Source organism: Macaca thibetana, chromosome 15 (genome assembly GCF_024542745.1).
Source record: "Macaca thibetana thibetana isolate TM-01 chromosome 15, ASM2454274v1, whole genome shotgun sequence".
Taxonomy (NCBI): Eukaryota; Metazoa; Chordata; class Mammalia; order Primates; family Cercopithecidae; genus Macaca; species Macaca thibetana.
This window is the reverse complement of record NC_065592.1, coordinates 46,371,732-46,395,673: the sequence shown is the minus strand read 5'-3', so window position 1 is coordinate 46,395,673 and position 23,942 is coordinate 46,371,732. Positions and strand designations below refer to the sequence as shown.

At 39.0% G+C, this 23,942-nt stretch overlaps 4 protein-coding genes across 7 annotated transcripts in view; all 4 read right to left on the bottom strand.

The window, feature by feature from the left end:
* The window catches only part of LOC126937437 (uncharacterized), a 265,633-nt gene that overhangs the window by 109,569 nt on the left and 132,122 nt on the right, over positions 1 to 23,942 (bottom strand). The gene's annotated exons all lie outside the window — the stretch shown is intronic.
* Positions 1 to 23,942, bottom strand: part of DCTN3 (dynactin subunit 3) — a 237,471-nt gene that overhangs the window by 160,530 nt on the left and 52,999 nt on the right. Inside the window, exon 1 of one of the 2 annotated variants that reach the window (XM_050760842.1) lies at positions 1,353 to 1,356. The exons of the other annotated variant lie outside the window; for it this stretch is intronic. The gene's annotated coding sequence lies outside the window, so the exon portion shown is untranslated. Of the gene's footprint in view, positions 1 to 1,352; positions 1,357 to 23,942 lie in introns of those variants that run through there. 2 annotated transcript variants of the gene reach the window in all.
* Positions 1 to 23,942, bottom strand: part of LOC126937377 (protein FAM205A) — a 104,811-nt gene that overhangs the window by 44,053 nt on the left and 36,816 nt on the right. The window lies entirely within an intron of this gene.
* Positions 1 to 23,942, bottom strand: part of SIGMAR1 (sigma non-opioid intracellular receptor 1) — a 168,799-nt gene that overhangs the window by 139,034 nt on the left and 5,823 nt on the right. The window lies entirely within an intron of this gene.

Here is a 23,942-nt window from a genome sequence, read left to right as displayed (position 1 = left end):
CAGTAAGGAGGAACAGAAGAATAAGAAAGACATGAGACATGTATAAAACAAAAAGCAAAATGGCAGACATAAATCTAACCATATCAATAATAACATAACAAGTAAATGGATTAAATAATTCAATCAAAAGGCAGATATTGTCAGATTGGGTTACAAAAATGAGATCCTACCTTATCATGTCTAAGGGAGATGTATTATAGACAAAGATACAAATAGGTTGAAATAAAAGGATAGAATAATGTATACCATGCAACTAGCAACCATAGGAGAGCTAGAGTGGGTTATACTGGTCACAGACAAAATAGACTTTAAGACAAAAATGCCATTAGGTATAATGGACATTTTTATAATGATAAAAGGGTAAATCCCTCAGGAAGATGTAACACATATAAATGTATGAGTGCTTTTACAGAGTCCCAAAATACATGAAGAAAAACCTTACAGAACTGAAGGGAAAAATAGACATTTCAACAATAACTGTTAAAGACTCACCTACTTCAGATAATGGATAGAAAAGCTGGAGATAAAATTAACAAGGATACAGAAGACATGAACAACATTGTAAATCAACTAGACCTAAGAGACCCCTGCAGAATACCCCACCCAACAGCGGCAGAACGCACATCCTTTCTCGGTGCACACGGAACAGTCTCCAGGAGAGACCATTTGCTAGGTCATAAAAAAGGACTCAATACATTAAAATGATCAAAATCACACAAAATATATTCTCTGACTACAATGGAATGACATTAGAAATCAGTATCAGAAGGAAATTTGGAAAATTCACAAACATGTAGAGATTAAACAACATACTGCTAAATAAACAGTGAGTTAAAGTAAAATCATAAGGGAAATTACAAAATACTTTGAGGTAAAGATAACTACCAAAACATATGGAATGCAGCAAAAGCAGTGCTGAAAGGGAGTTATAGTGATAAACATCTATATTACAAGAGAAATAAGATCTCAAATCCATAATTTTCCACCCTGTGAAACTGGAAAAAGAAGAGCAAACTAAATTCAAGGAAAGCAGAAGGAAAAATAATAAAGATTAGAGCAGCAAGAAATGACAGAGAAAATAAAATAATAGAGAAAAATCAACAAACTCAAAACTTGGTTTTTTGAAATGATTAAATTAGTAATTAAAAAGCTTCCTGCGAAGAAAATCTGCTGTGTTTTCTTTAACTTTCCTATGTGTTTCTATGTTGAGGATCAGAAGACTTAACATTGTTAAGACGGCAATGCTCCCTATATTAGTCTACATATTCAACACAATCCTTATCAAAATTTCAGTTGAATTTGTTGGAGGAATTGACAGGCTAGTCCTAAAATTTAGATGGAATTTTAAGAGACCCCCTAATGGCCAAAACAATATTGAAAAAGAAAAACAAAGTTGGAGGAATCACATTTCACAATTTCAACACTTACTACAATTCTACAGAAATCAAAATATTGTTTTACTGGCATAGTAGACATATAGAAAAATAGGATAGAATTGAGAGCCCACAACTAAACTCTCACATATATGGTCAATTGTTTTGTTTTGTTTTGAGGTGGAGTTTCACTCTTGTCGCCCAGGCTGGAGTGCAATGGCACAATCTTGGCTCACTGCAACCTTTACCTCCTGGGTTCAAGCGATTCTCCTGCCTCAGCCTCCTGAGTAGCTGGGATTACAGGTGCCTGCCACCACGCCTGGCTAATTTTTGTATTTTTAGTGGAGGTAGGGTTTCACCATGTTGGTCAGGCTGGTCTCTCGAACTCCTGACCTCAGGTGATCCACCTGCCTCAGCCTCCCAAGGTGCTGAGATTACAGGCATGAGCCACTGTGCCCAGCTGGTCAGCTGATTTTTGATGAGGGCCCCAAGACCACTCAAGGACAGTCTTTCAACAAATAGTTCTGGGAAAACCAGATCTCCATATGCAAAAGAATGAAGCTGGACCCTTAACTTACATGCTGTTCAAAAAGTAATTCAAACTGTATCAAAAACCTAAATTTAAAAGCTAAAACTATAAAACTCTTAGAAGAAAACATGGGGAGAAATCTTCATAGCCTTAGATTTGGCAAAAGCAGTGTAGTATTTAAGAAACTATTGCCAGCTAGGCACAGTGGCTTATGCTTATAATCCCAACACTTTCGAAGGCTGAAGTGGGCAGATTGCTTGAACCCAGGAGTTCAAAACCAGCCTGGGCAACATGGCGAAGCCCCTTCTCTACAAAATACAAAAATTAACCAGGTGTGGTTTTCTTTTCTTTTCTTTTCTTTTCTTTTCTTTCTCTCCTATCCTCTCCTCTCCTCTTCTCTTCTTTTTCTTTCTTTCTTTTTTTTTTTTTTTGAGACAGAGTCTTCCTCTGTTGCCCAGGCTGGAGTGCAGTGGCGTTTTCATAGCTCACTACAGCCTCGACCTCCTGGGCTTAAGTGATCTTCCCGCCTCAGCTTCCCAAGTACGGGAGCATACCACCACACCGGTTAATTTTTGTATTTTGTAGAGAAGGGATTTCGCCATGTTGCCCAGGCTGGTTTTGAATTCCTGGGCTCAAGCAATCTGCCCACTTCAGCCTCCCAAAGTGTTGGGATTATAAGTATGAGTCACTGCACCTAGCCGGCAATAGTTTCTTAAATATTACAACAAAAGCACAAGAAACGAAGAAAATTAGGTAAATTTGATGTCATAGAAATTATAACATTTTGTGCATCAAAGGACACCATCAAGGGAGTGAAAATCATTTGACAAAAGCCCAGCATTCAGAACATATAAATAAATCCTACAGCTCAACTACAATGGCAAAATAAACCCCAACTTTTAAAATGGGCAAAGGATTTGAATAGACATTTTTCCAAAGGAGATATACAAATGGCCAGCAAGCACATGAAAAGATGCTCAACATCACCATTAGTCATTAGGGAGATGCAAATCAAAACCACAATAAGGTACCCCTTTCACAGTGAGATACCACTGTCACATCTACTAGAATGTCTATAATAAAACAAAATGACAGAAAATAACAATTATTAATGAGGATGTGGAGAAACTAGAACCTTTGCACATTGCCAGTGGGAATGTAAAATAATGCTGCTACCGCTGTGTAAAGCAGTTTGGCAATTTTTCTAAAAGTTAAATATTGAATTACTATATTCCACTCCTAGATAAATACCCAAACTAACCGAAAACAGGAATTCAAACAGATATTTGTGCATAAATGTTTATAACAGCATAATTCAGCAATAACCAGAAGATGGAAACACCCCAAGGTCCATTAACAGGTGAATAAGTAAACAACATGTGGGATATAGATACAATAAAATATTATTCAATCATAAAAAATGAAGTTCTGAACTTGAAAACATTACACTAAATGAAATAAGTCAAACACAAAGGACAAATATTATATGGTTTCATTTGAATGAGGTACCTATAATAGGCAAATTCATAGAGACAGAAAGTAGAATAGATAAACTAATGGTTTGGAGGCAAGGAATGTGGGGAATTATTGCTTAAAGGAAACAGTTTTTGTTGGGTTGGTGAAAAAGTCTTGCAAATAGATAATGTGATGGTTGTATAACATTGTGAATGTAACTAACGTTATTGAATTATACACTTAAAATGGCTATAATGGTACATTTTATGTTATCTATTATCACCACAACTTAAAATAATGAATAATACAGCAAAAACCCTTGAATTGTCCACTTTAAATGGCTGAAATTATGGTATGTGGATTATATCTCAATAAGCCCGTTAGAAAAAAAAAAAAAAACATTGTAGGAGGTAGTTGGGAAATCTGTTAGTTCAACCCCATCCTTTTCTGTAGGGGGAGAAAGCAGCCACAATGCATGTGCCTGTGAATTCCACTCTTGCAATCAATAGGTTGGTAAGTACAGCAGTTATCTGCAAAACTCTGTATTTTTTTCTACTATTAATGTGACATTTCCCAGGAACAGGAAGAACAGAATGGCTGAAATTACATTCATTGTCCCCATATGGGAGAGAAGAACCTCCTGAAATCAGGGGTTCTAGGCAAAATGTCCAAATCTTCACCTCATAATGGGACATGAGCTAGCTCTGGAATGTCAGATTCTTTCCTGAAGAAGGAGGAATGATGAAAACTGAAGGAGTAAATGAAGTCCTTGAACTTACACGAGAGCTGGGTTACAAAACTCACTGAAGTGCTCAGTGGATAATTATTAGTGGAGATCACAGAGGCAGTTAGCAAATCAGTGGAGGGTCACAGGTCAGAGGCCTGAAAAACGAGACCAAGACTCAGTGATTTTGGTAGAGGAGGGACAGGGGAGGATTTCTCAGTAATTTCCTATAATAATAACCACTTGTGGTTTGTTTTCTGGTAGAGACACAACTCTCAACAATTCATTAGTTCACTCCATCCACAGCTCCTCTATTTTCTAGCAGTTTTTCCTCCTTCATCCCACCAAATCCCATACCTCCCTTATGAAAAGTTGAGGATTATTTCTTGGACTGATTCAAGATCACAGAGATATTTGAATGCCATGTGGCTAAAAATACAGATCCAATCTGCCTTCCAGTCCAATGACTCGTCCTGTCGCTAGAGGTAGAGAGCAAGAGCATGAAGTAGAAGTACTAGACTTCCAACAGCAATATAGACTACTCCAATCCCTGAGCAGAGGTAAGGATCTGGTTTAGAGCGGCATTATGAATTCATGGGAAGTAGCTCTTCTTCCATGTTTGGAAGAACTTCCCAAACATGCCAAGTCTTATGCAAAACTAACTCGAGAAAGCTCCACATCCAACCTACTGTTTGATTGGGAGAGGCCTAAATAGCAGTGGTAGGGTTTGGGGATGGGGTAGGATGAGGGATGGATCCCTGCTCCAAACCTGTACCTTTAAGCTCGTCTGACTTATCCAAGCACCAGGTATCAGAAAAGCCTCACATACTTGAACTCTAATCCCAGTAAACATTCATCTAAGCCCTTCCTAATTTAGCTGCCAACTATGTTCAACTAGGTTGCATTTTGTTTCTGACCTGTTTTTTTTCTTATTTGTACCGTTGCTCCAGCCTTCAGAACTCCCAGTTGATCCTCATTTTTCAGCTTGACTTTCAGCTTTGCTTAAGAATTCTGCTTAAACTCACTTTGGATCTTCCTGCTGCTTGCTGCCCCATCCCAGTTCAGTCCTTAGAACTTAAATCCTAACAGTGATATACTTGGCTGATGCTTCAACCAGGACCACCAGGTTTGGTCATAAGCATGAAAGGAAGCAAGTTACACTGCTCCATCTTATCCACATGGATTTCATGAAAGGGCCTGATAACTTATTAAATCCATCCTCCCTTCTCTGGACTTTTAATATTGAGAACTGAAACCATCTACTCCTACACAGCTCACTATCTATATTAACATGACTGTAATTTCAATTGTCTTCACATCCCAAGACTTTGTACTCCTAGCTTCGAAATGACCACTTTTCTTTTTTCACCAATCCTAATATTCTATCATAGCCCTTACCCTATCCTAATTAAGCCCTTTCTATTGCCCTCATACCTGCTCTGACAGACCTGCCTTAAACTAGACTTCAAAATCTGAATAAATCAGATCTTGTTCTTCCTCCTCCAAGAAACTATCACATTACGTCTCCCATATCACTGTAAGAAATAAAATAATCTTTTTCTTACCAATAAGTTGTTCTGGTAATATTTAGAGACTTCGAATTTGATCAGTTTCCTGATATGATTTCCTACAGATTCCAGAAAATGTAATACTGCATTGGGAGGCAGTGACTTAAAAACCTCAAGGTTCCCTTATAAAGAATATCAAATAAAGTGAAAAGTAGTTTCTGGAATACAACCTGAACTCCAGTTTAAGTTTTTAATTGATATATAATATTACCTTACCCGTTCTAGCCCATTTGTAATTTTTAGCCATCATTAAAACTTTTCTTAGACCAGTAAAACTCTCCATCTACTTGCTGAAATTTCTGCCCTATATTTTTTAGCACAGACTTTGAGATAGTTTTTGAACACTGCCTCGAAGAAGCCAGCAGCTAGTGGGTTTGACAGCTATTTCCTCTGTGCTCGAGTCAGTGCCAGGGCAGCTTCTGTAGGTAATCTCCCTGCATGGCTGGCTGGCAATATCATTTTGATATAAGATATTCTCTAAGGAAGAGTTTCCATAAATAGGCTTGCTGCTAGAGCTGGTGGAGGCGTCTTGCCTAGTAATTAAGTTTTCTTGTACAAGGAGTTATATGGTTTTTGTATGTGCACAAGTGAAAGTGCAGAAGACATGCGTGGGCAGGTATGCATCCGACTTGTTAGTGATGTTCTCAACTAGGAGTTCATGCTTCAGGGAGAAGGAAATGACTGCTTATTCTACCATTTCAGAATTTGCATAATATATCTGGGGAAAATATTTTTAAATATACTATGACCTTTTTATCTTGTAAGGAGTGAAGGAAATCCTTATCCTATTCCAATTTGAATAATGTTTGGCCTCAAATGCTACCATAAGATGGTATGGTAGGTGCAGGGAGATAGCACTGTTAACACATAGTTCACATGCATAGTCTGAAAGTGTCTGTTTTCTGACCTTTAATTTTCCATGACCAGGACAGTGTTATACACAGCTATTCCTTAACATAAACTTATCTGATGACTTCCGCTATCCTGCTTTTGTGCTCCAGATCTTTAACAGGTGGAAAAGAAGACAAATACGATGAGACCAAATGAATGCTTTCCAACTTTTCAGTGATTATTAAGTGCAAATATCCTCCTCGTAAGACATAGTATTTTCTTAGTTTCAAGATAGTGAAAGGATTAAGACCAATTTTGTAGAAATATCAGAATACTAGAAATTGAATTACACTAAGAATCGTTTATATTGAGTCAACCAGTTTTTAAAAAATGTGGTCTTCTGTAAAATTTAGCTAAAATGTTTCAGCTGTTCCACAAGTGTTTGGTTTTAATTTAATTTTGAAATGTGTTTTAGCTTTTAAAAATGTGAATACACAGCAGCACACAAACTTAAATGTGTCCTCTACTATCTTAGTCTGCTTGCCTTCCTGTAACAAAATACCACAGACTGGGTAATTTATAAATAATAGAGATTTATTTCTTACAGTTCTGAAGGCTGGGAAGTCTAAAATCAAGGTGCTGGCAGGTTTAGTGTCTGTTTCGTGGTGTTTGTTGTTTGCCATTCTTTCTGCATCCAAGATGGCGTCTTGCTGTGTGCTCCAGAAGGGACAAATGCTGTATCCTCACATAGGGGAAGGCAGATGAATAAAAAGAGACAAACTCTCTCTGAAGCCTCTTCCATAAGGACATTAATCCGTTCATGAGGGCAGAGCCTTCATGACTTTATCACTTCCCAAAGGGTCCAAAACTCTTAATACCTCCATAACATGGATTGAGTTTCAACACATGAATTTTGGAGGGGAACCATTCAAACCATAGCATCTACCAATTTTTTAAAAACACATTTTAGACTACCAAAGTATTAATTTTTGTACAACCTAGAATATATCTTCTCCTCTGAAGTCTCCGAGTAACTGAAGAATAACCTAGGAATGCAAAACTGTAAGGGAATAAATTTGTGTTTTTCTAAGCCACTAAGTTTGTGGTAATTTGTTTCAATAGGTATAGGAAATAATATACACCCCCGTATCAAATATGGAGCTTCTAGGCTTATAGTCTGCCACCAAGTTCAGGTCACCATCTTCCCTACCTGAAGATTTTTGTTGCATCCTTCCACCTTTATACTTTAGCCTTTAATAAAATGTGCTTCCCTTTACTTTGTCTTCCTTTCTGGAGAGGGTTTCCTTTTATCATATGTTTCTTTCTAAAGAGACATTCATCATTCCTATTTCCTGGGTCTACATTGGTGGAATGGTTGCAGGGGAACATAATTAGATATTGGAAACATAATTGTGTATGAGATATCAAGGAAAAATACAGATCTGTGTAGTGTTACAATATTAAAATTATTAGCTTAATTTCTGTCCTCACACAAGATGTGAGCTCTAAGAATTCTGGGATTCCCACACTTTTTTTCTTTTCTTTTTTTTTTTTTTTTTTTTGAGACGGAGTCTCGCTCTGTAGCCCAGGCTGGAGTGCAGTGGCCGGCTCCAATCTCTAGCACAGGGCATGCTATCCAATACATACGTGCTAAAAAGTCAAGGAATAAGATGATCAAACCAATGGGTGATGAATGATTGGCACTGGGGTCCTTTGGAGGACTTTGAGCAGACGATTGAAGCTGAATAAGATTTGCAGGTTATTAAATGTCTTCAAGCTGTCACAGTCACCATAAGGAGAGGTCTGTATTATCCAAAATAATATTTATTAAATTAATTATCAAGTACACATCCTACAGAGGGAGAATTCTCTACCATAAATATTCAAATCCATGAACAGTCTCCTGAGAAGAGGTAAGGAAGCTTCACAAAGTTTAAACTGCCCTCACTCCCCCAGCTATATATATCCCCTCTTTTTCTTCTCCAGGACACTGGGGCCCTTTAGTCAGCTGAACTAGCTAGCCATGGGGACTCTTTCAGAGCATTTCAGCTGAGATTTGTATAGCCAGCCCACTCTGCTGTGATATTTGCATTTCATACTAAATTGGTCTATAACATTATAAATTTCACACTCCTACATTTCTGTTATAACATCATAATCATAAAAATGACATTTTGGTCTTCTCTTTTGCAAGTGAAATGAATATTTCCACAAATAAATAGAGAAGAAAAATTGTTGGTCATCTTCCTAAAATGTTGAGGGCTTGATGCAAGCCTGAGGTTTAATTTCTCAGTGTCTGGGAGGAGCCACTGGTTTGTGCAGGTTTCTCAGGGTACCTAAGAGCTGCTGAGACTCATGCCTCAGGTCTCTTGGATCAGGGAATAACGCAGTTGACTCCCTTTTTGGTAAAATAGAGGGAACCTGAGATCAGACACACCATTTGGTGTTTTATCTCCTGAAACGGTTTACCGTCTCTTGTTCCCTACCCTTACAGGATTTCCAACAGAAGGCCAGACTGCTGAAGCCTCTTCACTGAATGAGGCACCCAGAATCCTGTGGGCCTAGTGTGTTAAATAAAGACAGTGCAGGACTTTGTGGCCAGTGTTCACCTCCAGAGCAAAATCAAGAGATACGTCAGGAAAGGGGCTGGAAGGAAGCAAAGGAGATTCTAATGCATTTTCACAAAAATCAGAGACATTTACACCTGGTATTTATGAAGATTTCTAGTAATGGTATGATAGTTATTCTTATCTTATGGAATTTAGCCATCAGGGAACTTACGTTTGAGCAGGCCAAAGAAAATAATAAACTTTTCAAACAGGATCAGGGACATGGAGAGGAGCTGGCATCTTTAAAGACTGTGTCGGCATCTTAAAAAATTTTTAATTTTTAAAATTAAAAAAAAGATTCATAAACCTGTTCAGTGTCAGAAGGGTGAGAACTAGATTGGGAAACTGCATCCCAATTTGAGATGTATCTAGGCAAGAAGCCAGCCTGGGAAGATATTGGTGGAAGCTGGAAACGAGAGCAAGAAGCCAAACCCTGACTATAGAACATAAAATTAACTTTTTCAGGGTTATCTTGAAAGGACTAAGGTTTCCATCTTATTCCATCCTAAGAGAAAGAAAAGTGTAAGTCTTTATGTTATGAAGGCAGGGGCAGCTATTTCTTCAGACATTGATTGAGGCTATAGAAAAACCAGTGATCTGCTCTACCCCAGACCAACTGAATTGAACATCTGCAAGAAGGGGCCCAGAAATATGATTTAATGTGTGATTCTCAGGCATGCAATAGGGTGGGTTGAGAAGTATTTGCCTTAGTCATGTGCCTTAACCTCTCCTTTCATTTACTCCTCAACCCACTCTTCCAGAAGCAATGGCTGTCATCAGGTTCAAAAATGACCTCTGTGCCAAGCAATCCAATAAGAATTTTCCCCCTTGGTAATGTTCCATCTGTTTTCAATTTCCTCCCTTAGTTTAGATAATTTCTTTGTTTTCTGTAAAATTATATATACTTATTACAAAAATTAATAATGGAATAGAGACTTGAATAATGTAAAAAGGAAACCACCCCAAATCCCATCACTCAGAAGCAACTGTTTTGTTTTGTTTTGTTTTGTTTTTTTGAGACAGGGTCTCCCTCTGTTGTCCAGGCTGGAGTGCAGTGGTATGATCATGGCTCATTGCAGCCTTGGTTTCCCAAGCTCAAGCAATCCTCCTGCCGCAGCCTCCTGAGTAGCTGGGACTACAGGTGTGCACCACTGAGCCTGGCTAATTTTTTATTTTTATTTTTAGTAGAGACAAAGTCTTGCTATGTTGCCCAGTCTGGTCTAGAATGCCTAAGCTCAAGTGATCCTTCCGTCTCAGCCTCCCAAGGTGCTGGGATTATAGGTGTGAGTCACTGCACCCAGCCAGCAGTAACTGTTTTTACCATTTGCCAAATCCATGACTTTCAAACAAAATTGGGCACAGGGGCCTGGAGAAGTACAGAGACCTTTCACAATAGAACTCCCTGTCCTCTCCTACACAGGAAGGGAAAACTTCCCTCTGAGCTCCAGTAATGCTGGTGAAATACCAGCTTTATGAATTGTCTTCTTTTCAAGGATACTGGGATTTGTTCTTAAAAAGGCCAAGACACCAAATACACATGGCCATTGTATTTACTGATAGCAAAATAAGCCAACATCCAAGCACCCACACAAGCTTCTCCTACCACTAGCTTCAGTTAGTATAGTTTAGCAGTGTGCTCCCATTGTTAGAGTAGGCAGACAGCCAGACATGAGCGGGAGGGTGAGCCGCTGAGGAAAGGGAGCTCTAGAAAATCTCACACCTCAGAGACTACCCCAAACATGCATACTAGGTATGAGCGGAGAAGAGGGGAAATAGCTATGCAGAAAGGAACACCCTGAAATGCTCCCTTAAGATGCCCAGTAATCGCTCACTCTGCAGTTAACCTGTCAGAATGTAGCTAGCTACATGCTGATAAGGAGGGGAAGAGAGCAAGGGAAAAAGGTCCTAAGAGCTACACAGGTGCATTAAGTATAGATCTGACTACTCTACAACCTTTCTGAGGTGGCAGTATGAGTAATGCAAGTGGAATTCATATCCAACACTGGGGCCATGCACACAGACCAACTAACAGTAAGGGAGGCTCCCACAGGCCTGGATGGGAGCTAGGTGAGGATAATGGCAGGGACTTAAGGCAGAAATGGAAAAACTAGATAGAAAAAAAAGGCAGAGACTTAAGACAGAGGTGGGAACTTCAAAATCTGATACTGTGAAAACCCCATGCAGAACTCTTGGGGCTGCGGCTGCTGGCTCATTCTCTGTCAGCAGCCCCCTTTGCCTCATCTTTCAGACTGTACTATCTCTCCAGATATACTCTCAGCTCCCTATTTTCCTTCAATACATTCTCCTTTTTGGCTAAATTGTCTCTTGGCTGATTCTTTCTTCCAAAGGACTGAGGACTCTGCATTTCCCTGTAACACCATCATGTAAACACTGGGGCTAATGCCCCATCCCTTTAACACAAGCAATAGAGGGAGGAGCTACAGAAGCCCATCTTGGCTGGGTTTTGATATTTAAGGCAGAGAATCTTGAAGTTGATGTGGGCCAGGGTCAGGAGTTTGGTCTTCAGGCTGGAGGAACTCATAGGACGGTATGAGTTCCTAGGGCATGGAACTCCTATGTGGAGAGACTGTAGGAAAATAATGACTCTGTTATTGCATGCTGGGTTTCTTATGTGTGAAGTAAACAAAATTAAATGAAACTGTCAAGCTAAATAACAGAAAGAAGCTCTTTGAAAGAAAATGTCTATTTGGGAATCGGGCACTGCAATAGGCATATGCGTGCCATAGTAAACTATGTGTATATTCAGGGAGGTAATGAAAGACAAGGATTTTGCTGTTTGTTTTTGTTTTTGTTTGGTTTTGTGATAGACAGGGTCTCGCTCTACAGCCCAGGCTGGAGTACAGTGGTACCATCATAGCTCACTGCAGCCTCAAACTCCTGGGCTCAAGTGATCCTCCAACCTCAGCCTCCTGAATAGCTGGGACTACAGGCACGTGCCACCGTGCCTGGCTAATTTTAATTTTTTTTTTGTAGAGACAGGGTCTCACTATATTGCCCAGGCTGGTCTCAAGCTCCTAGCCTCAAGTGATCTTCCACCTTCACCTCCCAAAGCACTGGAATTACAGGTGTGAGCCACTGCATCCAGCAAGACAAGAGTTTTTAAAGAAAAAATCAGGAGGATTACATAATTGTTTTGGGATAATTATCCTTGGCTGGAAAGATCAATAACAAGGGTGATGCCAGTCTGAGGTTGGACAGGCAGTTATTAGGCAGATGTCCTCACAGAGCATTTCTTGTGTAAGGTTTGGATGGCCTTTGTACAGGCTGCAGTTTCTGCAGAATCTTTTGTGACCGTTTTTGTCATCAGGCATTTATGCAAGAAAGCTTTCTCTTCATAGCCTTCTCTGGCTCTATTTGTTAGAGTGTTTTTTTGTTTTGTTTTGTTTTGTTTTACACAATTGACTCCATTTTGATTCTGACAACTTTCACAAAACAATGCATATAAGTATTTAGCAATGTAAGACACATAGTAAGAGATGATTAAATGTAGCCATCATGACAACCAACATATTTACTTTCTACCAGAGGCTGCTCTGGGTGTTGGAGACATGGCAATGAACAAAACAAAATCACTGCCTTCCTAGATCTTACATTTTAGTAAATGGAGACAGACAATAAACAAGTAAACATAGCACTATATAATATGTCAGACTCTGATAAAAATATAAAATAGAGTAAGCAAAGAATGAAGAGATGCTGTTTAAGGAGTGGTCAGGGAAGGTCCGTCTGAGGAGGTGATATTTCAGCAGAGACCTAAGTGGAGTGAGGGAGAGAGCAATGCCAATACCTTGGGTGAAAGAAGAGCAGAGTCTATAGCAATTGCAAAGGCCCCAAGAGGGGCAGGAATAGCAAGCAGGCCAGTGTGACTGGACTGATAATGTCGTCAAGAAAGGAGAAAACTGTAGGAGATGATTTTGGAGTTCCTTAGGGCTAGATAATGTAGGGGCTTGTAGGCCAAGTTTAAACTTTGGCTTGACTTTGAATTTCATTCTAAGTACGATGTAAAACTACTAGACGGTTGAGCGAGGATGTAACATGATCATACGTAGGTTTTAAAAGAACCATCCTGAATGCTCTTTGAGAACTGACTATAGGAGTAGGAGTAAAAGCAGGACAATCAGTGCATAGATTCATGAAAGCAATTGCAGAAGGCTTGGACTAAGGTGTTTGCAAGTAGTCGGCAAGAAGTGACAAGCTGAGAGAATTCACTGATGGAATAGAACTGGTGTATAAAGAAAAGAGGATCAACAATGGCACCAGGGATTTTGGCCTGAGTAACTGGGTAAAAGGAGATGCCATTTACTGAGATGGGGGACACTGCAGAGGAGCAGAAGCATTCAGTTTTAGAGATGTTAAATTTGAGATATCTAGCTGACATCCAAATGGAAATACTGATTAAGTAGTTGCATATATTACTATTGAATACAAAGCAGAGTCTGGGTCTGAAGGTAAAATTTCAATTTATCAGAATATAATAGTATTTAAAGTCATGGGAATAGATCAGATCATGTAGGGTGTGAATATAGATTAAAAAAAAAAAAAAAAAAGAAAAGAGGACTGTGGCCAGAGCCCTGGGCACTCCAACATTCAGAGATCTGAAAGATGAGAAGGAGCAGTTGATAGAGAAAAAAAATCAGGATATATGGTGCCTCAGAAGCCTGGTTAAGAATGTTTTTAAGGAAACAGTGACTGATCAACTACGTTAATGCTGCTCAGAGCATGTAAGATGTAGACTGAATTGAATGTTGGATTTTATAACCTGAATGCCATTTGGTGGGCCACCCAAGAGCATTCTAAGTGGAATGGTAGGAATCAATATCTTTGAGTTCAAGACAGAATGGGAAGAGAGACAAGGGAGACAGGTAGCATAGTTAAGAGTTTTGCTCTTTCTAAAGATAGATAGAGTCACACACTAAGAGGGACTGTAGAATAAAGGAAGCACTTTTGTGTTCTTTATTTAAGAAGGCATTTTGCAGAATGTTTGTGTGCTGAGGGAATATTGGAATGATCCAGTAGAAATTAGGATGACGAGGAGATTATTTTCAGTTAAATAATGATATGACATATCATTGAAGGTACATCCCTATTGACAGGGAGTAGTATCTCAGCAGCAAGATAAACTGATTTCCTGGGTGAAACATCTAGGACAAAATAGAAACCTCAAACAGAACCAAGAAGGTAAACTACCTGGCCCCACTATGAAAGTGTGGTTATGTTCAGATGATTACCACCTCATGGAGGCAGACTGAGCACTAGGAAGAACTGGGGCAAGGTTGCCCAGGGATGGGAAGGACCCTGCAAGATCTTTAAAAGAATCTCTGGGCTGGGCACAGTGGCTCATGCCTGTAATCCCAGCACTTTGGGAGGCCAAAGCGGGCGGATCACCTGAGGTCGGGAGTTTGAGACCATCCTGACCAACATGGAGAAACCCCATCTCTACTAAAAATACAAAAATTAGCCGGGCGTGGTGGTGCATGCCTGTAATCCCAGCTACTCAGGAAGGCTGAGGCAGGAGAATCGCTTGAACTCGGGAGGCGGAGGTTGTGGAGAGCCAAGATTGCGTCATTGCACTCCAGCCTGGGCAACAAAAGCGAAACTCCGTCTCAAAAACAAACAAAAAAGAATCTGTGACTTGCAAGCCATACTTTTTACATTCATTTTACTTTCTGTGTTTATTTCCCATTTGTTTTTTCAGAATACTTGCTAATGTCTTATCCAGATATTCTAACCTTATCCAGCCGTGCTTTGGAAAATCTAGCAAGAGCCCTATGTCCATATGAGCATCAGAATGTTAAAGGGGCATCAATTTCCCCAGGAGGTGGAAATTGTAGTCAGGGAAGGTGAATACTTGGCATGAAAATAGTGAGTGGACCACAAATTCCAGGCAGTCCTTGCTTCTTATTCAAGTATGAATACTAAAGGATCTGAATTTTATTTAATTAGGAAGAGTATAATGTCCTTATAAAATCATAAAATATTTTTATCATAGTTCTAAAAAAATCGTAAAAATATTATAATTTGAAAAACCATAAAGTTTTTATTATATAATTATTATGAAATCATGGGTATACTACCATATTATCTCTATCATAGAACAAAACTCAAAAATTTCAAGATTTAACTCTGGAAGAAGATTTTCCAAGCAGGAAGGGGAAGCTTGCCGAAGCAACCCCTACACTCTTCCAAGGTTATCCTATCCTTTGGAACTTCCTTACCTCAGGAACCATTGTCAACTCCATGGATACAATTTCTTTCTTTCACACTGTGCACTGTGTCAAAATATAACTAAAAACTCCTTGTGCCTATGTAGAGCAGAAATAAAATGGACTATTCAAAAGCCTTTTCAAAAGAGGTTTTAGTTTTGGGTAAAATGAATTAAGCACATCTCATCCAGCCCTTTCCAATGAATGAAGCTGAAAAACCTGGATAGAAAACATAGAAGCCTCTGAAAAATAAACAGTAGCAGGTGTATTGGAGAAGAAGACCCAAGTTCAATAGACCACCGAACCAGTGGTGATGTTATGATTTTTTCCCCTTTAATCTCTGACCTGAACTCAAACCAGCCTGCAATCTAGAAGTGAGTGTTACAACAGACAGAGAGAACTTCAGCAGAAGCCTTCAATTCTGGCTTAAAGAGAGGGAAAGGGGTCTTCTAACACTCAGATAAAGTGTGAAAATCACCTGTGTTTCTTTTATTCTCTTGCTTCTCCTCTGTTTCTTTTTTTTAAGTGTCCCAGCCCCCAAGCAATGATTTTGGAAGAGGCAGCAAGTGGAATTTTCTACTATAATCAGAGGAGCTGAGGTCCCTAGAGGGTGGGGTGAACCCCTGTTATTTTTTTTCTCTCTGCCCTCCTGCTGCTTGGTTCTGGTGGTATCATGGGAAGTGGTCCATAGAGTGGGATAAATAAAGCCCTGGCTTTCTCACTCCAGGACAGAAAAAGAGGAGTCCCAGGAAAATATAAAGATTGGGGAGATTGCAGAGAGGGAGGAGCTTGAGAAAGCAACTCCTCAAAGTCATTTATATACTCATGGGCTCATCTCCAAAGTGTACATGCATTGATCGACCATAAACAGCATATACAATCTCTGAAATTTAAACTATGGAATAGGCCACTGCCCAAATCTCATACTGAGCACTTGGTGGTGCACATGCAAGAAAAATCTGAGTAGCACTGCAAAGGTTTTTAAAAACTGAACTGACATGGAAACACAATTCACAGAAGGCTAGTTGGAACTTGTAGTCTGAATCCACCTGGTTCTATTGTCTGCTAACATTAAAACATTGACATTATCTATAGGATTTAAACAAAATCCAAAGTCCCGTAAAATGATACTCAAAATGTCTGGGATACAATCCAAAGTTATTCAACATGTGAAACCAGGAAAAGCTCAACTTGCACAGAAAAATACAATAAACAGATAATAATGCTGAGATAAGATAGAAATTGAAATTATCTGAGAGAGAATTAAGGCAGCTATTATAAAAATGTTCCAACAGTAAGTGTGAACACTGGAAACAAGTAAGAATAGAACATTTCAGCAGAGAAATAGAGGATATACAGAAGAACCAAATAAAAAATTTCAAGCCAAAAAATGTGATAACCAAAATTTAAAAACTCACTGACTTGGCTCTAGAGCACAATAAAGAAAGCAGTGAAAAATGTCAGTGAACTTGAAGACATATCAACATGTATTATTCAATTTAGACAACACAGAATATAAAGATTTTTTTTTTTAAAGAATAGAGCCTCAGGGACATATGGGGCAGTACCAAAATGTCTAACATGCATACCATTGAAGTCACATAAGGAGAAGACAAAGAGAGATGGTGTATAAAAATACTTCAAGAAAAAATGCCCCAAAACTTCTCAAGTTTGGTGAAAAATACAAAGATACAATTTCAAGAAGCTCAATGGACCCCAAATGGAATAAATACAAAGAAATTTATGCCCAGACACATAATAACTAAATGTTGAAAAATAAAGACAAAGAAGAAATTGTGAAAGAAACTAGGAAAAAACCAACACATTCGTATAGGGTGACAAGATTTCAATGATTGCAGTTTCTCATCAGAAACCATGGATTTCTTGAGCCTCACTTGAGGAGGCTGAGGCTACAAAGAGCTGTGATCATGCCACTGCACTCCAGCCTGGGCAACAGAACAAGACCCTATCTTTGAAAAAGAGAGAGAGAGAGAGAGAGTGAAACTATGGACACCAGAAGAAAATGAAATGACACCTTTAAAATGCTGAAAGAAAAAATATTGCCAACGCAGAATTTTTTTTTTTTTTTTTTTTTTTTTTTTTTTTTTTTTTTTGAGACGGAATCTCGCTCTGCCGCCCAGGCTGGAGTGCAGTGGCCGGATCTCAGCTCACTGCAAGCTCCGCCTCCCGGGTTCACGCCATTCTCCTGCCTCAGCCTCCCGAGTAGCTGGGACTACAGGCGCCCGCCACCGCGCCCGGCTAGTTTTTTGTATTTTTTAGTAGAGACGGGGTTTCACCGTGTTAGCCAGGATGGTCTCGATCTCCTGACCTCGTGATCCGCCCGTCTCGGCCTCCCAAAGTGCTGGGATTACAGGCTTGAGCCACCGCGCCCGGCCAACCAACCCAGAATTCTATAACTAGTGAAAATATTCTTCAGAATTTCTTTAGATAATTGTAAATGAAAGCAATTATCTGAGAAGAATAAAAAGGAAGACTAAGAGAATTAATTGCTAGCAGACCTAGTCTACAATAATTGATTAAAAGAGAAATGAAAACAGAAGGAAACTTAAAACATTAGGAATGAAGAAAAAACAACAGAAATGGTAAAATTCTGTGGAAATATAGATTTTTGCCCTATTGAGTTGTTCGAAATGTTTGACTATTAAAAGTAAAACCTATGACAAAACAATTTTTAAAAAGAAGTTGGAGGAATCTTATTACCCAATGTCATGACTTACTATAAAACTACATTAATTAGGATAGTGTGATGTAGACAAGGTTGGCCAAAAGCAGTGGCTCACACCTGTAATCCCAGCACTTTGGGAGTCCAAGGTGGGAGAATCATCTGAGCCCAGGAGTTAGAGATCAGCCTTGGCAACAAGACAAAATCCTATCTCTACAAAAAATAAGAAAAAGTATCCAGGCATGGTGGTACATGCCTGTAGTCCTAGCTACCTGCTTGGGAGGCTGAGATGTAATGATCACTTGAGCCCAGGAGGTTGAGGCTGCAGTGATCCGTGATCGTGTCACTGCATTCCAGGCTGGGTGGCAGTGAGACCCTGAAAACAAAAAGAAAGAAAAACAAAATAAAGACAGACATAATGGAACAAAGTAAAGACTCTAGAAATAGACCTACACAAATAAAGCCATTCAGTATTTGACAAAAGTACAAAATAAACTCGATGAAGAAAGGATTTTTTTCCATCAAATAGTGTCGATCATCCATATACATGTGGTCATCCATATGCAAAGGAGTGAACCTTAACCTAAACTTCACACTTTATAACATTAAAAATTAACTTAAAATGGGTCATAAATCTAAGCATAAAATATAAAACTATAAAACTTTCAGGAGAAAGCCTAAGAGAAAATATTTGTGACCAAGGATTAGGAAATAATTCTTAGACATGATACTAAAAGAATGGTCCATAAGAAAAAATAATTGAATTTCATCAAAATAAAATTTTTTTCATTGCAAAAGACATTGTTTAAAAAAAAAAAAAAAAACAAGATATAGACTGGGAAAATTAGTCGCAAATCAAACATCCAACAAAGGACCTACATTAAAAAAACTTCCAAAACTCAACATGAAGAAAATAAATGAACCAATTTAAAAGATGCCCAAAAGCTCAAAAAGACACTTCACCAAAGATGATGTAAGGTTGGCAAATAAGAACAAGATGTAGAAGATCATGCACCGTTTGGAAAATTCAAATTAGAAAGCACTGACCATATCAAGTACTAGCAAGAAAGCAGAGCAACTGGAACTCTCATACATTGCTACCAGGAATGCAAGATAGTACAGCCACTCTGTAAAATAGTTTGGCAGTTTCTTATAAAGTTAAACACGTAGTTTCCAGAATATGACCCATCAACCCCACTCCTAGGTATTTATACTAGAGAAAAGAGAACTTATGTTCACACAGAAACTTATTATATGCCAATGCTCATAGCAGCTCCATTCATGTTTGCCAAAAATGGAAACAACCCAAATGTCATTCAATGAACAGATGAATAAACAAATGTCCATTCAATGAATGTGTGATAGACCTATGCAACAGAATAAACTCAGCAATTAAAAGGATACACCCAACAATTTCAATAAATCTCAAAGGCCTTATGCTGAGTGAAACGAGTCAGCCTCAAAAGGTATTGAAACAGGAAAGGTCCCCTTGTCTACCTTGCAGGGCAAGCGATGGGGGTGTGGCTTGCTTCTTCGGTGCCCAGCTGCTTAAACCTCTAGGGGAGCATATAAATGGGCAGGCTGTGGGGCTCTGACCCCACGGCCGTGTCTAGGGGTGAATGTTTACAGATCCTGAAGCCCCAGTGGGTATGTGTTACAGAGTGCTCTTTTAGTTTTGCCATCTATAGGTGGCTTGTGTTAACCAGCTCAGTTAGACCCTATACCTTGTCACAAAGACAGAGGGCTTTCTGTATCCTGGGTTCTTGCCTTGGTGTACCAGAAGAATTGGATCACACCTGGGCTTGGAAAATGAGTGCAAGCTTTTATTGAGGGAGGTAGCTCTCAGCAGATGGAGGAAGCCAGAAGGGGATGGCTTGGGAAGGTTCTTCCCCAGAGTCAGGCAACTCAGTGGACTGCGCTCTCCTCCAACTGCCCAGGCCAAACTCTGCCTTTTTCCACTAGTCGATGTCCTGTGGTGTGCTGGTGTCTGTTGTGTGCCAGCGTCTATTGTGTGCCCTTCTGCCGGTGTGCTCCCCTCAATGGCTTCTCGACATCTAGCTGCTCAGGTCTTTTTCTGATGATCTGCTCCTCTTGATGTCCAGCAGCTTGTGTGTCTGCCTGCTAGGGTCTCGGGGGGGTTATGTAGGCACAGGATGGGAGTGCGGCAGGCCAGGGTGGTCGTGGGAAATGAAACATTTGGGCAGGAAAATCAAAATGCCTGTCTTCACTTAGGTCCGTGGGGATGGAGCCCTAACCAGGGACCATGCTCTCCTCTACCCAGCACTTCCCTTCCCACATTCAGTATCATTTAAAGGGACCACGCTCTTCCTTTCCCAGCGCTTCCCTTTCGTATCAGTATGATATTGTATCATTCCATTTATGTGACATTTTTGAAACAACCAAACTATAATTGTAGATAACATATCAGTGATTGTCAAGGATTAGGGGGTAGAGAAAAGGTGTGACCACAAAGAGTTAGCATGGGGGAGATCTTTGAGGTGATGGAACTGGTCTGTATCCTGATTTTGTTGGTGGTTATAAAAATCTACATATGTTAAAGTTCTCAGAACTGTACACATGAAAAAGAGTCAATGTTTCTGTATGTTAATATAAGTCATAATTTTCTTTTAAATTTTGGATTCAGGGGGTACATGTGTAGGTTTGTTACAAGAGTACATTGTGTGATGCTGAGGTTTGGGCTTCTATTGATCCCATCACCCAAATAGTGAATATAGTACCTAATAGGAAGTTTTCCAGCCCTTGCCCCTCTCCCTCCCTCCTTCTTTTTGGAGTCCTTAGTATCTATTGTTCCTATCTTTGTGTGTACTCAATGTTTAGCACCCACTTACAAGTGAAAACATATATTATTTAGTTTTGTGTTTCTACATTAATTTGCTTAGGATAATGGACTCCAGCTGCATCCATGTTGCTGCAAAGGACAAGATTTTGTTCTTTTTTATGACTGCAGAGTATTCCATGGTGCATATGTATGATATTTTATTTATCCACTCCACCATTAATGGGCACCTAGGTTGAGTCCATGTCTTCATTATTGTGAATTGTGCTGTGATGAACATGCAAGTGCAGGTGTCTTTTTGGTAGAACAATTCATTTTCCTATGGGCATATACCCAGTAATGGGATTGCTGGGTCAAATGGTAGTTCTATTTTTAGTTGAGAACTCTCCAAACTTCTTTTCACAGTGGTTGAACTAATTTACATTCCCACCAACAGTGTATAAGTGTTCCCTCTTCTCCACGGCCTTGCCAACATCTGTCATTTTTGACTTTTTAACAATAGCCATTCTGACTGGTATGAGATGGTATCTCATTGTGGTTTAGATTTATATTTCACTAATGATTAGTGGTGTTGAGCGTTTCTTCATGTTTGTTGGCTACCTCTATATCTTCTTTTGAGAAGAGTCTGTATGTCCATTGCCCATTTTTTAATGGGGTTATTTGATTTTTCTTGTTGATGTGTTTAATTAAGTTCCTTATAGATTCTGGATATTAGTCCTTTGTAAGACACACTTTTTTTAAAAAGCCTTTCCAACAGATTAAAAGATTAAGTGAAAACGAAGCAGGCAGATAGAATCTGAAGAAGCAAACAGAGAAGACTTACAGAAGGGAAAAAATAGGAATAGTCTGGGCACTTGGGCTTTGACATAATCCTGTATTTAAATCCTAGCGCTGCCATTAAACCATATAACATTGGGCAAGAATCTTCATCTCACTGAACCATAGTTTCTGAATCTGTAAAATGGGTAAATTAATGTCTTTGTCATAGGGTTATTTTGAGGATGAAATGAAATAATGTATATAAATACTTAATGATAGCACATAGCAAGAAGTTCATGTATTTGTTATTATAACTTATTAACAATAGCTGATTCCTGCCTTGCCTAAATGTGAGAAAATTATCTAATTGTCTTACTACTTAGAGGCTACCTTCTGCATACTTTGATATCTTTCTGGTCCAGACCAATTGACACATTCCCTTTTTTGCTGTTCACTCAGGGTTCTAATTTCTAGTCTAGAAGATATCTTTTTCCCAGGTGATTTTTCCCTAGGTGATTGACACTATTCTTTGTGCAAGATTTAATTTTCCACCTCTTATATAGAAACATGAAATTGCCCTTTTATAGACTTATAGGCACGATCATATCCTGATACAATAAGAGTCACTATATCATATGTAATGATACATACAGGACTTCTATGTGGGGAATAGAATATATATTCTCCATATTTGACAATATGGAGAAGTACCACAGATTTTTTAAAAGTAGTGACATTATCATTATTAGATGATGAAGATGGTGGTTTAAGAAGTTTCATTTAGTGGGAGCTAAATAATGTGTACATATGGATACAGAATGTGGAATGATAGACAACAGAGACTTGGAAGGATGGGGGAGTGGGAGAGAGTGGAAGATGAGAAATTACTCAATGGATACAATGTACATTATTTGGGTGATAGTTACTCTAAAAGACCTGATTTCACCACTATGCAATATATCCAAGTAACACAATTACACTTGTACCTCATAATTTTATACAAATTAAAAAAAAGAAATTTCAACTAGTTACAGAATTCAGAGGAACTGGTCTTACAGAGACAAGGCAAGGAGACTAATTTTGCGTTTATCAGCACAAGATGGTGTCAGGTAATGAAGATCTGACTAAGGTGATGGCATTTATAATGATCAGAAAGAAGATGAGGAACATTTAGAATGCAAAAAAATCATAGGAATTTATTAACTTGTTCTAATAGCTGAGAGAGAAAAATGAAACAGGGAAAACTAAGCTTTCAGGAGGTGTCACACCACCTGACTTCAAATTATACCATAAGGCTACAGTAACCAAAACAGCATGGTACTGGTACCAAAACTGATATATAGACAAATGGCACAGAACAGAGACCTCAGAAATAACACCACACATCTACAACCATCTGATCTTCGACAAACCTGACAAAAACAAGCAATGGGGAGAGGATTCCCTATTTAATAAATGGTGCTGGGAAAACTGGCTAGCCATATGCAGAAAACAGAAACTGGACCCCTTCCTTACACCTTAAACAAAAATTAACTCAAGATGGATTAAAGACTTGCATGTAAAACCCAAAACCATAAAAACCCTAGAAGAAAACGTAGGCAATACCATTCAGGACCTAGGCATGGGCAAAGGCTTCATGACTAAAAAGCAATTGCAACAAAAGCCAAAATTGACAAATGGGATCTAATTAAAGAACTTCCATACAGCAAAAGAAACTAGCATCAAAGTGAACAGACAACCTACAGAATGGGAGAAAATGTTTGCAATCTACCCATCTGACAAAGGTCTAATATCCACAATCTATAAGGAACTTGAACAAATTTGCAGGAAAAAAAAAAAAGTCAAAAAGTGGGCAAAGGATATGAACAGACACTTCTTAAAAGAAGACATTTATGCAGCTAACAAACATGAAAAAAAGCTCGTCATCATTGGTCATTAAAGAAATGCAAATCCACAATGAGATACCATCTCACACCAGTCAGAATGGCGATCATTAAAAAGTCAGGAAACAACAGATGCTGGCGAGGCTGTGGAGAAACAGGAATGCTTTTACACTGTTAGTTCAACCATTGTGGAAGACAGTGTGGTGATTCCTCAAGGATCTAGAACCAGAAATACCATTTGTCCCAGCAATCCCATTACTGGGTATATACCCAAAGGATTATAAATCATTCTACTATAAAAACACATGCACAGGTATGTTTATTGCAGCACTGTTTACAATAGGAAAGACTTGGAACCAACCCAAATGCCCCTCAGTGATAGACTGGATGAAGAAAATAGGGTACATATACACCACGGAATACTATGCAGCCGTTAAAAAGAATGAGATCCTTTGGGAGGCCGAGGTGGATGGATTATGAGGTCAGGAGATTGAGACCATCCTGGCT